We start from the raw sequence: 19487 nt of genomic DNA, 5'->3' as shown, positions 1-19487 counted from the left end.
TTATTGTGTTCTGTTATTAGGGTTAGGGTTGACAAAATTTATTATGTTATGTATTGTTAGGATTTGTGTTTGAAAAATTAAACCCTAAAACTAATAATATAACTCCTGCAAGTTAAAAGAAAATAAAAAACTCTCCGGTTGCCGATTTAGGGGATAGAAAAAAAATAAAAAAAGTATAAAACTCCTCCCCATTCACGATTTAGGGGGGAGTTTAAAAAAAATTATATTGTAATAAAACTCCCTCCCCAGTGCCGATTTTGGGGGAGGAGAGAGAAAAAAATTACAGAAATCGGCAATCCCATTGCCGATTTCTAAAAAGTTATACTTTGGTAATTTTTCTAAAAGGTGCACCAAAACCGTAATTTTTCGGTCAAGGTGCACCACATGTGTAAATTTTCCTTTATGTTGGCTATGGTTATTATAACAAAAGTAAAAAAATAAGTTGGAAATTAAAATGAATAGTAAATGATTTTTTTTATTAGATGGTTTAATATTTTATTAAATGCTTTGGTTATCTCTATTTTTATTGATTAATGAGAAGTCAAGTGGGTAAATATAGAGCAAACACATATAATATGTAACTAGTCTAATGTTACAACATATATGTAATTTAGTTAAAACAATCTTATAACAAGGTCTGGATTGAGTAGTTTATAACTAGTAAGGTTAATTAAAAAATTGTTAGTTTGAAGACTATTAATTAACAATGAAGTAAGTAAAGTTATAATATTGTAGCATTTTTTTTATCTCTCATGTTTTTGTTTTTAAATATAACAAAAATCTTATGTATTAACGGTCAATTAGAACTACAGAACTCGTGTATCATAAATAATTAAATAAGAAGGAAATGGTTGCTAACATAAACCGTTTCTATAATAAAAATAATATTGAATTATAACTACACACCTCGTGTATCATAAAAAGGAGTTACCGTAAAAATTGAATTTCTAATGGAAATCGTCCATAACAACTATGATAACAGTTCTATGATTTAGTCAGGAAAAGTTTTAAAAAATGTTCACGAAAATCATACTGGGCAAACATGATTTTTAAATGGAATAGGGTAGATGATATTCACCATTTCCCGGAAAAAAATTAAAAATTGAAATCAAGAACGATTTATGGAAAATCACACTAAACCAATAATAAAGTAAAAAAGAACTAAAACCATAATAATTTTGTCAATCACTTCCTTAAAAATTCTACAATATTCACCCAACCATTATAATTTCTTTCTATCTAATTCATAATTCAGTCAATAATTATCATTTTACTACCTTTTAACATACTTTTTCATAAACAACAAACACCCAATACAAAAGCAAAGATCAATGACCAATTTTTTGATATAATGAACTTATACAAAATAAGGATCTAAGTATTGATTAACAAAATATAGATTAATTGGTGAGCATAAAATAAAAACCACATCCATGGACCAAGTCTGTAATTTCAACATAACTAACTTCCTTTTATGAAAGATGATATTGTTTTTTATAATCCAAATTGACCATATATAACAGTAAACCAAAGTATCTTCACATCTTTTAACATATTAATACAAGTTGCACAACTATGGTCATCATTATGGGATTGTTTTACTGATAGTAGACATGAAAATAGAGAATGGACAACAATGATCAGAGTTTTGTGGAGACGAGTGAGGGTAGCTTGAGATGACGATGGTGTAGTCACGATGAAAAGAGAAGAGAAAATGTCAATTTATCATTTTTAAAATTTTTATCTTTAATTACTTTTAATAATAAATCAATATCTTTAATAAATCAGTTTTTTTGAATGATCAAACTTTTTTATTTATTCAATTGTTCCCTTCATTTTTATTTTGACAAATAAGAACCATCAATATATATATAAATGTTCCCGACTCAAATAGGATTGTCTTCGGTGCAAGTATACATGTGAGAATCAAAAAATATAGGAAACATGTGATGGTACTTATGTCGGATGGGGATCATCTGTCCCATTTGTTGTCCCCATCCAATCAGAAAAGCGTATTTGATTAAAAGTAAAAATTATAATAACATAAATTAATATTTATATATTATTCTATGAAAATTCATTGGTTTGGTACATGAGGACATGATTTTTTTGGGACAAAATATCTTTGTCCACTTTTGCCACCCGTAAAGTGATGTGTTCAACCAAGTATGAATACCTTCATCAATAATCATTTTACAACTTTTTAACATGTTAAAGTAAATTGGACAGCTATAGTCATTATTATGAGATTGTTGTGATGATGGTAGACATGAAAATGAAGAATGGGAAACAATGGTCAAAGCATTGGTGATGGTGTAGTTAGGATGAAGAAAGGAAAATGTCAATGTTACTATTTCTTAATTTTTTTATCTTTCAATTATAATTGTTCAATTATTTTTAATGATAAATCAATGTTTTTAATAAATCAATTTTTTTCCATGACCAAACTTTTTTATTTGTTTAACTGTTCCTTCATTTTTATTTTTATTTTACAAATAGTAACCACGTGATGTCGTGATGATACTTTCTGCCAACCATAAAGTGATATGTTCAACCAAGTATGTATTCCTTAGGTAATTGATCATACTTGTGTGCAAACAAGTTAAGGGAGCTTCTTTGACAACACTTGAGTGGTGACAAATTTACTTTAGTAGTGTAGTTTGACTATATTATTACCAAATTAATGTAACTTTTTTTATTTATTACCAAAGTAGTGCACCTTTATGTAAATTGGTCATAAGATAGGTGTTTTTCTAATTTTTTTCTCTTGATCCTACCAAAATCGACAATTAAATAGGAGTTTATTTTTTTAACATTTTTCTATGAAATTCGTTAACATGGAAGGAGTTTCCTTTTTTTTATTTTTATTTCACCAACTAAAATCGTCAATGGGTTGGAGTTATTTTTTTAACACTCCAAAATTGGCACTCGGGTAGGAGGTTTATATTTTCTTTTACTTCTCTCATAAAACTGCTACTCCATTTGAGTTTTATTTATTGTTCTAGGTTAGTAACTCTGTAACACGTGTGAAGCTATCAATTCTAGAGATATCTAAGATTGAGAGTAAGTGAATAGATCTAAACAATTAGATATCTCTAGAATTAATAGTTTCACACATGTTATACAGTTACAGAACAATAAATAAAACTCCAATGGAGTTGGAGTTTTATGAGAGAAGTAAAAAAAATATAAAGCTCCTACCCAAGTGCCGATTTTGGAGTATTAAAAAAATAGATCTCCAACCCTATTGATAATTTTAGTTGGCTGAAATAATAAAAAAAGAAGGGAACTCCTTCCATGTTAACGAGTTTCATAGGAAAATGTTAAAAAATATAAACTCCTACTTGGTTGCCGATTTTGGTGGGACCAAGAGAGAAAAATTAGGAAAACGCCTATCTTATGAACGATTTACATAAAAGTGCACTACTTTAGTAATAAATAAAAAAGTTATACTAGTTTGGTAATAATATAGTCCAACTGCACTAGTATAGTAAATTTGCCCTTGAGTGGTTATTCATTTTGTAGCTGTTGTTACAAGACTTTAATATTATTAAGTTTTGTTAAATAGGTTAGTCATCTTTTACTGAAATCTTATGCGCTTTTTGTCGACTATCATATGTCTTAACAAAAAAAATTCATCATGTAACTAGTTAATTAAGTTTTATAAAATAATATAAAAATATTAATTTTTGTTATTATGATTTTTTTTAATTAAGTGAGATTTTTTAATTTGTTGAATACACAAAATGAGATAGGAATGGGGACATATGATCCTATCATCTTTTAGTCTTTCTTTGAAAGGGTAGAGTTAGAAAAGAGAGAAGTTGAAGATAAATAAGAAATTTCTTCCATTTGGTTCAGAATGGGAGAAAAAATGGAGGGAGAAAAAATGGAGGGAGGAAAAAATGGGTGGCCCACAATTTTTTTTTCTTTCTCCACTTATGTGTAGAAAATTAGTAGAGAAAGTAAAACTTTACCCGGACAAGTATCTATTGCCTCAAATGTTGTCTCAAATTATGTCCCAAAAATATATCAATTGAAAATGTTAATGTTACAACATTTTTATGTCTTTTTTCTTTATTTTAGAGACATTTTTGTAATTTGAATCATAACATAATCACTCTCTTCTCATTTTCTATCCAACCAAACTAAAGAGAAAGAGAAAAAAATATTTTTTCTATTCATTTTCTTTCATTCTTCTCTTATACCAAATATCAGAAAAATCTTCTATATTTCTCTTCTTTCTCTTTCTCACATTTTTTTTTCTCGTCTATTTTTTCCTTCATATTTTCTCTTGTCAACCAAACAAAGCCTTACTCTATTTTGTTTATTAAATGGGTATTGCTTCTTTTACTAAATATATTTAATTTGTACACATATATAATTTGTTCGATTACTTAATATGTATATGAATTGTACTCTGACAATTTTTACAGTGCAGTGGGAAAAAAATACCGAAATTTTAGGACTTGATTCATGAAACTGAAGCACGATTATATGGCTTATACTCAATTTACATTGATGAATATTGGAGATCAAAGCTACCATGATAAGATCAAAAGCTACCATGATACATTTTGCACATTTTACACATGTGATTAATATCTTAGTTAGTTTGTTAAGAGTTTGTTTAGTTGTTACTTGTATCACAAGTTATCTTTGTATTGTGTATATAAGCACATGACTTGTAATCCTTTAATCAATCAATGAAGATTCACAATATTCATTTTATGCTTCCGCGTTATTTTCGCAATATGGTATGAGAGTCTTCGTCCTGAAGGTTTTGATTACCGCTGTGCATTTTCTACAATAATTATTTTTCTCTTCCAAGATTCAACAAACAACAGAAAAAGATGGAAATGGAAGTGATGGAGAATAATGCAGAAGATGAAAGCAAAAAGGAAGAGAAACAGAACATGAATCAAGAAGGAATACAAAGCAGAAGATGAAAGAAGATCAAGAAAAGTGATACATCCCATCCTTCATTTTCACAACTCCTCCCTAGGAATACAAAACTGTATGGTGCATGAGATGGCTTATAACAAAGGGTTGCATAGCAACATTGGAGGGAGTCAAAGAGGAAAATCGTCAGCTTCTCATTCAAAAGGAAAGAGACTACACCAAAATGTTTATTATTTCATCATTCCCTCTGGACTTTCTTGATGCGGGTGGAAGAATTATGGCATCAACAATGAGACTCAATGCTTTGTCAATCACAAAGGTTCATCAGCAGTTCTAGTAACCACATGACCAGTTCTAGGATCATTGTTTGTTGTCTTCTTGGTTTGTGCAGTCTATCATTTCTATGATTCCTACACACTTTGAAAAGAAAAGCAAGCAATTTTTGACAAGTTTCTAAAAGACCATAGAGCTCTTAGTCTACTAGATACTCATATACCAAACAGAAACAAGATCAACAACAACAATGAGATCAATAACAACAACAACCATACACACTCTAATCATCTCAATATCAATCTTGTCCAAAGAACAAGAAGAGATGCATTTTCTTGGATTCTTTTGCATACTCAAAGAATCCTCCAACATTATAAAACCATGGGAATATGGTCAAGATTTCTGACCACGAAAATAATCAAGTGGTTGAGAAAATCCAATCACATGAGGATCGAGATTCCGATCCATCACACTGTTATCAAATCAAATTATCAAGCTGAAGTCATTAACATTTACCCTCCAGTTTGAGGGGGCTATTGGAGATCAAAGCTACCATGACATATTTTGCACATTTTATACATGTGATTAATACCTTAGTTTGTTAAGAGTTTGTTTAGTTGTTACTTATATCATAAGTTATCTTTGTATTGTGTATATAAACACATGACTTGTAATCCTTTAATCAATCAATAAAGATTCACAATATTCATGAAATTGAAGCATGATTATATGGCTTATACTCAATTTACATTGATGAACACACTTACAATGGACAAGAAAAATACTGGTTCAACAATGAAGGATTGTGGCAATACAGAATTTAGAAGTAAACAAGCATTGCAACAATTTGTTTGTTTTGTATCCTCAATAAATTAACTTTCCATGGAGATACATATGTGCCCAAGTCTTCCTAACATCAACTAGAAACTCTTCCTAACATCATCTTCATATTTGTCAATTCGAATAATATAATATTTATAGATTGTTAGTGTAAAAATTTATATGCAGTTATTCCATTATTTATCACTCATTTATATAGATTATTTTTGTTTGAAGAGACAATAATTATTATATATGAGTACTAAATTATACACTGATAATATATAATTCTTATACACATGCAAAAATAATAAAATATTAAATCTAACTTAAAATAGAGTTAGTCAAATAAACGATAAAGAAGAAGACAAAATGGCAGTTTAAAGAGATGGCATGCATTAGTGGAAAACTAATATATGTTACGCAAGACTTAAAAATGTGATCATTTATATATATGTACAGATCTGCATGACTTAACACACTATCTTCAGATCTGCATATTTAGTCATACATTAGTGTTTTTTTGTCTTCTCATTTTTCATTCATTGTTATTATATTTGTTCACAATATTGAACCCACATGCTTAAATCTGATTTCTAGAAATCTTTACTTAATTATCAAGTTTCTTTATACTCCCCAGACAAAACTTGTGCATACTATTAGTGGCTTGTAATTAAAATGATTAATGTTATATCCTAATACAATATTTTCTTACTAATACTTTTACTCTTAATAAAAAAATGATATATATTATTTGTAAATCAATTATTAATAAATAAAATATATAATATATGTAACATATGTCATTTTTCTATTGGTAGAAGAATTTAATAAGAGAATATATCATATTTTTTAATTAAAATAAACAGTAATGATCGTGATTCCCGCAAGATCGCATATGCTCTTGTTGAGAGCCGTGCCTTGTAATGACAAGCACGTGCATTACTTAAAAGTTACCAGTTTTTCCGCACATTAAAAATGAGGAAAAAGACAATTTAACATGTTGAATTGTTGATGCCGACATGTGAAATTTGGTGAGCTGGAGCTTCATTAAGCTGAGCTACCCCGCGACCTTTTCATTTTTTTTGTAGACCCAAGTCGCATTTCTTGTATTCAATATTAAAATTATATATTCTCATACTGAATTTTTCATAATTAACATATGTTAATAAATAATAAAAGTAATATATGTTATTTTCTTATATATATATATAATGATTTCACATGAAAATAAATCTTTACTTATACAATTTCACTATGATGTCTCCACAATTTGTGGATAATTTTTTTGTTTGAATATGAAATGAGATTTAAAAAAATCTACATAGCTGTAGAAATTTCATTCTACCACTCTCTTGTATCACTTTTATATTTATTAATACCACTTGAAAGATGGACGATTGTGATTAATACTCATTTATTTTATATTTTTATATCTATCAGTTCAAAATTCAAATACCTTTTTTTCCCATCAAAATTTTATTTATGAAAAATTCTCACCATACCTAAAATAAAAAATATATAATATGGATAACATCATAACTGTAATTGTAAGATTGAGAAGTACTATTGAGGCAAAGAGAATTATAAAGTAGAGATAGTATTTATTTGAAATCTTTTTCCACCTTCTCGTTATTCAGAGAGAGAAATATGATTTCTCATTCTCTTACTTTATAAAAAAAGGTTTCCTTTAGTATACTTATACTTTCTTGATGAGCACAAATATTATTGATTTCTATTGTTTGAAGTTTCGTAAGCTCGTTAGAAGCATAGTGAGAACTCAGTGCTTTATTATGGAATGAGAGAAGCAATTGTAATTAAAATAATTGAATTTGAGAGATTTTTCTTCAAATCAAAGTACCTTTCCTTAATTTTAATAATGTTTTAGGATAATGAGTTGTCATTTTTAAATTTTAACGTGTGAAGTGGTAACGAGGTTGTCATTTTCATTCTAATTGAATTAATTATGAATTACATCCTTTTCACTTAAATTTTATTAAAAAGTTTGATGTTAATTGCGATGAATTTATAGTCATATATTTCTTAGAGAAACACGTTTTATTATGAAATAGAGTTAAGTGCTTTATTTTATTTTTATATTTCACATCCTGAATTATTTAGTTATTAGTCAAACCTTCGACCTAGAATAAAGAATACTTTTTACCTAAATAGGTGGTAGAATATTTTTACTATTTACATAAATAGTGAAAAACTTTCAATCAGCGCTAGAAAGAAATTCTTAACTTGGTTCTCGAGGTTAATATACACAATAATTGAGTGAAATTATTTTTGGAAAACGGTCATCTTAAAAAATAAGTAAGCAAACACATTAAAACTCCTTCTTATGTTTTATTGTGAAACTTCATAATCAACTAATATTTTTTGTGTAAAACATTGTGCTAAGTCCAGCTTTATATCTGAAAACATTTTTTCCTGGCTACTCTATCTGACAAATACTCACTCATAGCCTTCTAGTTACAGACATTCATGCGTTTGAACAACATGTCCAAAGATTTCACGTTTCTTAAGTGACTTTAATTTTTCCTAAATTATTTCTTTCCATTTTGGCCAATCATTTATTTGCCGTTCTATCTACCTTCGTTCTAGATACTCATTTTCATTGATAATGTCAATTGCTATTGAATATGAGAAACAACTTTAAAAAAAATCTCATCATTTTCATTACTTTTAGCTACGTGGACCAATTTTATGTTTATTTTCTCATTTATATCTTCTACTTGCTCTTCATCCATTTTTTCTTCAAGGAAATCGGTTAATGTCAAATTTCATTATTCTTTGTATTCTTCCTAGACTTTTAAGTAATACAATTGATTACTTACAAATAAAAATATGTAGACTTTTATATATACAAATTAAAAATGTACAAAATAAAAATCATTTCATCTTCTTAAAAACTAAGATTAAAAATAATTTATTCTCTTGAAACAATAAAATCTATAAAAATCATATTGTTTTCGATATATATTAAAATATATTTTAGTATTTGTGTTAATATTGTATTAGGCTAGTTATAGTTTGAGTTAATTTTAGTGGTTCTAGTTAGTTTTACATATATATAGTTTACTTTCATTGTAAATATCACTCATTCAATTCAATATGATGAGGGGAAATATTATTCAATTCAATAAAACTATTGATAAGAATCATGGATAAGATATATCTTCTTGATAAAACAAGAAAGATAACAAATTAATGAAAAGAGAAAGAAAAGCTTGAAGAAACAAGAAAGGAAAACAAAGGAGAATCAAAGTCTCCATTAAAATGTAACATCTCTCATTATTGTCATTGAATTGAATTAATAAGAAGAAAACCAATATGTATTATTTATACAAGAGAAAAGATGAAAAGAAAGCTTGTAAAACAAGTAGCTAACTCAAACATAACTTGCTAATTCATAACTTCCTAACCAATTACCATCTTCCAAAAATAACCTCTAATATATTTTTAATATCCCCTCAAGCTGGTGAGTGATAATTTTCAATATTCAGTTTGGAATTGATTTGAAGCAATAACAACACTTAACCATCCACGACAGAAGCTATATCATCACACGCTTAACCATTCATAGCAGAACCACTATGGATAGAAGGTACCCATCCAAGGCTTAACCATCCATGACAGAAGTTATATCTGAGCTTAACTATCATGGACAGAAATGAATCAACCATTGATGATGAAAGAGAGAATGAATCAAAATCTTGATCCTAATGAGATGCTTTAATGATGAATAAGAAAGAGGGGTAAATGTTGAAGAATAAGAAAATGATTTAATTTGTATATGGTAAATTGATGATAAATGATGATAAATGTTGAATCTTGGAATGATGGAGCCATAATCGGAAGCATTTCCTTGTAAAAGACCTCCTTGAACATAAGCAACCAGGTCTCGGGTGAAGATTAGTGATGGGTCTATGCATTTGAAAGAAGAAGAATGAAGCATTAGTGGTGCAGTTTGAGAGAATAATGAGTATTCTTGATGGTCTTCTTGATGGTTTTGAGGAGTCAACAACGGTGATTAAAGAGGATGAAAAAGAAGCTGCACCACTTCAACAAGGTAGTCCACCTACACCCCCTTGATTTACACTATGATCATCACCATCCTTAGCCATGGTACAAGATTCCTCACTTTGATGATTGATGCATGACGATGATTTTTTCTTAAATCTTGGAACGATAAAAACATAAGCGGAAGCGATCGAATAATTATGCTCTCATACCATGTTAAAATATGGTAAGAACCATATAAGAGAAATTTTCTTGATGAAACAAGAAAGATGAGAAATTAATAAAAAGATAAAGAAAAGCTTGAAGAAGCAAGAAATGAAAAGAAGGAGAAAGAATAGAATCATAGTTATATTGAATTGAATAATATTTCTCCTCTTCATATTGAATTGAACGAGTGATAGTTTACAATGAAAGTAAACTATATACACGTAAAACTAACTAAAACTGTTAAAACTAACTCTAACTAGTTTAATATAATATTAACCCAAATATTAAAATATAGGAAAATTGAATAACTTATTTACACGGAAATCATTTTTATCAAAAGTTAATCTTATGATTTTTTTTAAGAAAATACCATTAAAGATACACAAATAATTTCAAAAATAATAATAATAACAATTAAATAAAGAATATTCAAAAGAGGACCGATAATAATACCTGACAGATGAAAAGAAGAGTTTTAAAATGTAATAACAATATTTTGATTTGTAGATCATAAGAAAATATGTTTGAAATTAAATGCAAATCTAGAAATATAAATATGAAACATTTAACTAACATAGTAACAACATTTAATTTGCCAAAGATGTTAAAAAAATTTACATGCATTAATTATAATAATAATAATAATCAAATAATCATGTTAATTAATATTTTAATCTTCCTTAATTGCATAGACATTGTGTAACACAGTCCTAAGATAGACCCTTGGGCCCATAAATTCGCTGAACATCCAGACACAAACTTATATATCCCCGATAGTATTTATTCTCTAAAAGGAGCTTCTCACCACTCGAATTCATAACGTCAGAGATAAATAATCATTATTCTAATGAGTCGCTATCATTAAACATAAAGTTGGGGTGTATATTAAATGAACAATTTTATTAATTTTATTTATAAAAAAAAAGAAGAACCAAGTCTTAATTTTATTAACTGAGTTGAGCTACTTGAATTAAGTGAGGCCTATTCATTTTGTTGACCCCCTTTACTTCTAATTTTTTTTGACTAGAACCCCATTTTGGGATTCTAACAATTTCATGAGACACAGTAATTAAGGACTGCAAACAATTTCAAAGACCCATACATTCTGGCAAACAAAGCATTTGAAGCTAAGTGCTCCCTGATCATCCATCTGTACCACAAGCTTTCTACTCTAGGAGTGCATTTCATTTAATTTCCTTCAAAATATCTAGTACCTCGAAATAACTCCACCCATTTTCATCACAGTTTCATTATGAACTTCAACAATAAAGTAATGGTCGATCACATTGTATCAAAGGTGTAAGAAAAATAAGATAAATAAGCCCACTACAATTTGTAACGAAGTTCATAATAACATAATATACACCAACCATTTAGAAAACGATTTCATTATATCACCACACACATCATCTTACAAAGATTTCTAACCTTCCGTTACAAATTAAACCAATTAAACCCCTTTAGTGAGATTCATTAATATTGATTACGTGCATATTTTCGTGAATCTATGAAATGACGAACACAAGAAACAACCAAAAAATAACATTGTAAGTTATTTGGCTTTACACTATGTCATAGTTGCAGTTCAATAGCGCTTGTTGCTTATTTTAGATATATAATAGTATTTTTATGCGCTTTTTGTTTAACCGCAGTAGTATATTGTCATCATTAACAACGCTTCTCAAACGCTGTTATATTGAATATATACCAAAACGCATCACACAATAAATACTGTCATATAGTGCATAAATACAACAACGCATCGTCCACAAAGCGCTGTCATATAGGTCTTACATAAACAATACTTCTTAAGGGTTGTGTTGTTGTGTATCCAACTATTTACTACTCATTTTCATGAACACATTGACAGCGTTATTTCAACTATGCGCGGTTGAATAAAATCTAATTGACAACGATATCTCAACTATGCGTTGTTAAATAGAATCTATTGACAGCATTATCTTAATTACGCGCTGTTAAACTGAACTCATTTTCCAAATTAACAACGTATCCGTAATTATGCGATGTTAAATTAACATTTTATATTACAGGTTAAAATATATATAACATGAATGTACGTTAATTAACATAAGTTGTCATGAAGTAGATTACCATATTATTGTGTTTATTAATATGAAGCTACAAAAATATTAAACATTTAGTTTTGTTAATTTGTTTTTTTTTGTGTTTATTAAGTTTTGTTAATTTGTTTATTGTGTTTATTAATTTGGAAATGCAAAAATATTAAAGAAAATAACCATTCAATTAAATAACAAAAAAATAGAAATTAACATCCAAAATAATTGTTCATTTTTCATTCAAAGAGGCAAAATACATTATAATGAACTAAATGATTTGGTAGATTACAATGAACTGAATGAAGAAAATCAATGAACTAAATAATCTCTAGATTAAATCTCCATCTGACACAAATCTTGTATAACAGTCACTTTCCTTCTGAAATTTGGGCCACTTTTTGAAAATCAAAAGATGTTAAAGACCTCATTGACAATATTTTAATGAGGGAAATTAATGACCTGAATGAAGGAAGAAAATTAATGAACTAAATATTTTACAAATTAATTCTTCATCTCACATAAATCTTATATAACAACCACTTTAATTTCCTTCTGAAATCTTGATTTGGTAGATTACAATGAAGGAAATAAATGAACTGAAAGATTTGGTATATGAATGAACTAAATAATCTGCAAATTAAATCTTCATTTAACACAAATCTTGTATAACAGTCATTTTCCTTCTAAAATCTGAGTCTTCTGCCAAATCAAAAGATATTAAAGACTTCCTTGACATGGTTCTAAAACAGAAACACAACTTTAACACTTCAAGTTGTTGAGATCTGTTGTATGCTATTTTCATGAACATACTCCTGTAGAAACACATACTCTTACCGATGAAATAGAACATGAAGTGAACCACAATATTTATACATGAGCAACCATTAATATTTCAACAAACGAAAAGATGCATAACTACTCAACCATTAATATTTCAACAAAAGAAGAGATGCATAACTACGCAATTATTAATATCTCTTACACTTAAAAAGTCGTATAAAATCAACAACGCATAATTAAGAAAACACTGTTATTATGTCATTTTCAACAACGCTTTCTTATTTACGCGTTGTGGAATTTATTAACATTAACAACGCTTTCTATCAAATACGCTCTTAAACATAATTCATTCAAGTCAGTGCTAAAGTTAGTGATGTTCAACGGCGTTGTGTCAAGAATGCACGCGGTTGAAGTTACACATATTGACAATGCTTGCTTTATTATGCGTTGTTGATGTTCTTCCACCTCGTTTTCAACGGCATCGTTCAAAATTGCGTTGTTAAATAATTATTGTTTATTACGATATCTAGCATAGTGTTAACCCATAAACCCCATCAACTAATAAGGAAAGAAAATGGTAATAGCATAATGGTGAGTTAAACATATCTTCTTCATTGAAATCCAACTAGATAATGACTTTTGATGAAGAATCTACAATCATTTCAAGGATTTGACCCTCTATTTCACCTCAGATTTGAAACCCTAGCAAAGTGAAAACCTCTCTCCTTCTCTGAAAGTGAAAACTTCATGCAAGTGAAAATATTTCTCTCATTTCTCTTTTTTATACATGTTTCCTTCCATTCTATTTCTACTAGAGAGTTATATACACCAAACTCTTCATATTCCCTCCTATGTGAAAGGACATTATTATCATTTTTTTTGGATTGTCAAGGGTATCATCTGCTCGACTTTTTTAACAAGTGTTTTGTGAATGATATTTACAAAATATCAGAATTCACGGTTAAGCATATAAACGTTGTGAATGATTTTTTTGTGAAGATGTCCTTTGGTTTAGTGGTAGAAATAAAAATGAAGAGATACATTCATTGAGATTCGAACCAATGACACATAGCTTAGCAAGCACTATAGCTTCCGCTAGGCTATCATGCATGTTTAGTTATTTATTGAACCGTTACAATACATAACCTTTTCATTCACGCGTACAGAACTCTAAAGGCACTTCTTTCACTCAAGTGATATGAACTTCTCTATAAATAGAGACACTTGAAAACATAATAAAAAATCCGAATTTTCTCATCCAAGAAATCATCCTCCATTTCTCTAATGCATGAGAGAAGTGTAGGAAACATAAGTTTGTAAACTATTATTGAAAGATACGCTTGTTGTGTTTGTGCAAAACATATCAAGGTTTTTCAAAGTATCCTGAAGGGGATTCACTGTTCATTCCATTTGAATCCAATATACTTAAATTGGTGGGGGCGAATCGAACCTAAAGGTTAGTTTGGTAACACACGCTTCGGAGATTTTTACGTGCATATCCATCAACCATTTGTTTGTTCAAGTGTTGCAGCATCTTCCCAAGAATTCAAGCTTTCTCACAATCTTTAGGTTCGATTTTGTAATGATGGATGCATCACTCAAGGAAATGACTTCTGATTTTGTGAATTTAGAAAAATTTGATGGAGACAATTTTATCCGTTGGCAAAAGAAGATGAAATTTCTTCTTACTACTTTAAAAGTGGTATATGTTCTTAACACCACCAGACCATTAGAGAATGAAGAAGAAACAATTGCAGAAACAAGAGAGAGAGAAAAATAGGACAATGATAACTATATATGCATGGGCCACATCCTCAACGGTATGTCAAACTCATTATACGATATTTATCAAAGTTGTCATTCCACAAAAGATCTATGGGAGAAATTAGAATCAAGGTACATGCAAGAGGACGCAACAAGTAAGAAATTTCTTGTTTCTCATTTTAATAATTATAAAATGGTAGATAATAGACCTGTTATGGAACAAATGCATTATTGTATCCTCCATAATAGACAAACTCCCTCCTTCATGGAAAGATTTCAAAAGAGCCATGAAGCATAAGAAAGAGGACATATCTCGAGCAATTGGGTAATCACCTTCATTTAGAAGAAGAGTATCGAAAACAGGATGATACTAAAAATCAAATTGCTCATGAAAAAGTCAATGTAATGGAGAAAGGAAATTCAAAAAAAATTCCAAGAAAAGAAATCGAGATTTTGATTAGTCTTATGATAATCAAAATGGTAATGACAACAAAAGAAAGAAAAAGAGGGGTAATTTTTGTGAGAATATATTCAAGAATAACGTTGTTAATAATAATGATGATATGTTATCTGTTTATATTGTTGAGTCTTGTGATTTATGGCATATGCGACTAGGACATGTTAATTTTAGAAAATTGAATGATATGATGAAATCAAAATTAATTCATACTCTTGGAAAAAATTTAAATTCATGTACTACTTGCATGTTAACTAAAATCACAAGACAACCTTTTAAAAGAATAGAAAGAAGTTCTAGGGTACTAGATTTAATTCATTCTGATGTATGTGATTTACATGGTTGGCCCACTATTGGTGGCAGAAAGTATTTTGTTACATTCATTGATGATTATACTAGATTCTGTTATGTTTATCTAATGCACTCTAAGGATGAAGTTTTAGATAAATTTAAATTTTTTAAAACACAAGTAGAACTTCAACATGAAACTTTCATTAAATGTTTTAGAAGTGATAGGGGAGGAGAGTTTTATCATCCTAATTATTTTGAGTCTACTGATATTGTGCATCAAACAACTGCACCATACTCCCCACAACAAAATGGAATAGCAGAAAGAAAAAATAGAGTATTAGAAGAAATGGTAAATGCCATGTTATCATATTCTGATTTATCAAAAGGTTATTGGGTGAAGCCATGTTAACTGTATGTTATATATTAAATAGAGTTCCTAATAAAAGGAACAAGGTAACCCCATATGAACTCTGGAAGAAAAGAAAGCATAATCTAAATTATTTAAAAGTTTGGGGTTGTAGAGCAATTGTAAAAGTTCCTGAACCAAAGAGAAAGAAATTGGGTGAAAGAGGAATTGAATGTGTATTTCTAGGCTACACTGAAAATAGCAAAGCATATAGATTCATGGTTATTGAATCGAATGACTCATATCCTATTAACACAATGATTGAGTCAAGAGATGCAATTTTTCAAGAAAATAGATTTACCTCAATTCAAAATCCCAAAGACATTATTCATTATAATATGAAAAGTCTAGAAAATAATGTATCCAATAAAGATACATTGGAAAGTTCAGAAACTAGAAGAAGTAAAAGGATCCGAAAAGAGAAAAATTATGGATCAGACTTCTTTATGTTCCTCGTTGAAGGAACAAACGATTCCATCAATAATTATGGACCAATTTGCTATAATTTAGAAAGTGATCCAGAAACATATGATGAGGCAATAAAGTCTCAAGATTATGCCTTTTGGAAAGAAGCTATCCAAGAGGAAATAGACTCAATTATGGGAAATAAAACTTGGAAACTAGTTGATCTTCCACCAGGATCCAAACCAATAGGTTGTAAATGGATCTTTAAGAAGAAAATGAAAGTTGATGGTACCATTGATAAATTCAAGGCTAGACTTGTTACAAAAAGATTTACACAAAAAGAAGGTATTGACTATTTTGATAACTATGCACTTGTTGCAAGAATTGCATCCAATAGAGTGCTTTTAGCACTAGCTTCCATCTATAAGTTAGTAATCCATCAAATGGATGTGAAAACTGCTTTTCTCAATGGAGAATTAGATGAAGAGGTGTACATGAAACAACATGAAGGGTTTGTTGTCAAAGGACAATAACACAAAGTGTGTAAATTGAATAAGTCTTTATATAGGTTAAAACAAGCACCCAAATAATGGCACCAAAAATTTGACAAAATTGTGCTTGCCAATGGATACAAATTAAATGAATCTGACATGTGTGTTTATAGTAAATTCCAAAACGGAAAAGGTGTTATCATTTGTTTATATGTGGATGATATGTTAATATTTGGTACTGATTTAAATGAGGGAGAAAAGACTAAAACTTTCTTATCCAAAAATTTTGATATGAAAGATTTAGGTGAAGCGAATGTGATTTTAGGTATTAAAATCATAAAAGATAGTGAGAATATTGGTTTGTCCCAATCTCACTATATTGAGAAAGTGCTAAAGAAATTTAATCATTTTGATTGCAAAAGTGTTTCTACCCCATTTGATCAAAATGTTAGCTTACAACCACATAAAGGTTGTCCAGTGGCACAACTAGAATATTCAAAGATAATCAGATGTCTAATGTATGTCATGGCTTGTACTAGACCTGATATAGCATATGCTGTTGGTAGATTAAGTAGGTATACAAATAATCCGAGTAAAGAACATTGTCATGCTGTTAATAGAGTATTGAAATACTTGAAAGGAACAATTAACTACAATTTAACCTACAATGGATATCCTTTAGTTTTGGAAGGATATACAGATGCTAGTTGGGTAACTTATGTTGAAGATCACGCTTCCACAAGTGGATGGATCTTCAACCTTGGTGGAGTTGCATTTTCTTGGAGTTCAAAGAAACAAACTTGCATAGCCGACTCCACCATGGCTGCAGAATTTATTGCTCTGGCTGCAGGTAGTAAAGAGGCTGAATGACTAAGAAACTTATTATATGAGATACCTATTTGGTCAAAGTCATTGACACCAGTATCTATACATTGTGATAGTCAGTCTACGCTATCAAAAGCATACAATCAAGTGTATAATGGAAAATCCAGACATATTGGTTTAAGACATAGCTATGTAAAGGAATTAATTGCAAATGGAGTAATCTCCATAGTGTTCGTAAGAACTGAAAAGAATCTTGCAGATCCTTTGACGAAAGGTCTGACAAAAGATATAGTGTTGAAAACATCATTGGGGATGGGACTCAAGCCCATGTCTAATTGATCACCAATAATGTTAACTCAACTCACACTTGAGTAACATCAAGTTTTGAGTTCAATGATGGAAAATACTATAGAGTGATTGCAAGTACTTGACTATAGACACATCTCAAGTGATAAAAGTACTTGGATCATAAGAACAAAGTTGGAAGGTTGAGTTTTACTCTTAATAGACATATAGCAAAAATTTGTTGGAATGCTTATTATGGATGCATTCCCGATATAGTCTACCTATATGAGAATGAAGTTGGCCGCTTCATGGAGTTAAATGGCTTGACTCTTAAATTCTCATGAAAATGATACGTGACACAAGGCCTTATCAAATGTGTCATATTTATAATTCTTTCAATAATACCGAGATTTCATGTGTGAGTTGTGCACGCTTATTCTAATGAATGGTTGGTTCAAAGCTTGTCTACCAATTTCTATTCGGAGTAAGTGGAACCCATAATTTACTAAGTAATGGTTCAAATCGTAAGATACCATTATATGAAACCATGATATTTTCAGATTTATGAGATTTCTTATATTTTAAAAATGGTGGGGATTATGAATGATATTTACAAAATATCAGAATTCACGGTTAAGCATATAAACGTTGTGAATGATTTTTTTTATGAAGATGTCCTTTGGTTTAGTTGTTGCACCTTTAGGCATTGAACTTATGGTTGTGAGTTCGATCCTTTGCTTCGTCATTTTTGAGTTCACGTTTTTATTTAATGCGTAGAAATAAAAATGAAGAGATACATTCGTTGATATTCGAACCAAGGACACACAACCTAGCAAGCATTATAGCCTCCGCTAGGCTATCACGTCTATTGGGTTATTTATTGAACCGTTACAATACATAACCTTTTCATTCACACGTACAGAACTCTAAAGACACTTCTTTCACTTAAGTGTTATGAACTTCTCTATAAATAGAGACACTTGAAAACATAATCAAAAATCCGAATTTTCTGATCTAAGAAATCATCCTCCATTTCTCTAATGCATGAGAGAAGTGTAGGAAACATAAGTTTGTAAACTATTATTGAAAGATACGCTTGTTGTGTTTGTGCAAAACATATCAAAGTTTTCCAAAGTATCGTGAAGGGAATTCGCTGTTCATTCCATCTGTATCCAATATACTTAAATTAGTGGGGGCGAATCGAACCTAAAGGTTAGTGTGGTAACACAAGCTTTGGAGGTTTTTGCGTGCATATCCATCAATCATTTGTTTGTTCAAGTGTTGCAGTATCTTCCCAAGAATTCAAGCTTTCTCACATGTTTTCCCCAAAAACACTTGTTAACACACCACTAGATTCTTATTGATACTTTGTTTTCATTTAAACCCATACCTAGTCGTTTTTGTTTTACATTAATGATCTGTCTAACCATAAAATGGCATCCTTCTAGTTCAATTACCGAAGGTGAGAATCTTCAATG

Source organism: Lupinus angustifolius, chromosome LG07 (assembly GCF_001865875.1).
Source record: "Lupinus angustifolius cultivar Tanjil chromosome LG07, LupAngTanjil_v1.0, whole genome shotgun sequence".
NCBI classification, from domain to species: domain Eukaryota; kingdom Viridiplantae; phylum Streptophyta; class Magnoliopsida; order Fabales; family Fabaceae; genus Lupinus; species Lupinus angustifolius.
The sequence above is the reverse complement of the archived record's forward strand: the minus strand, read 5'-3'. Positions refer to the sequence as shown.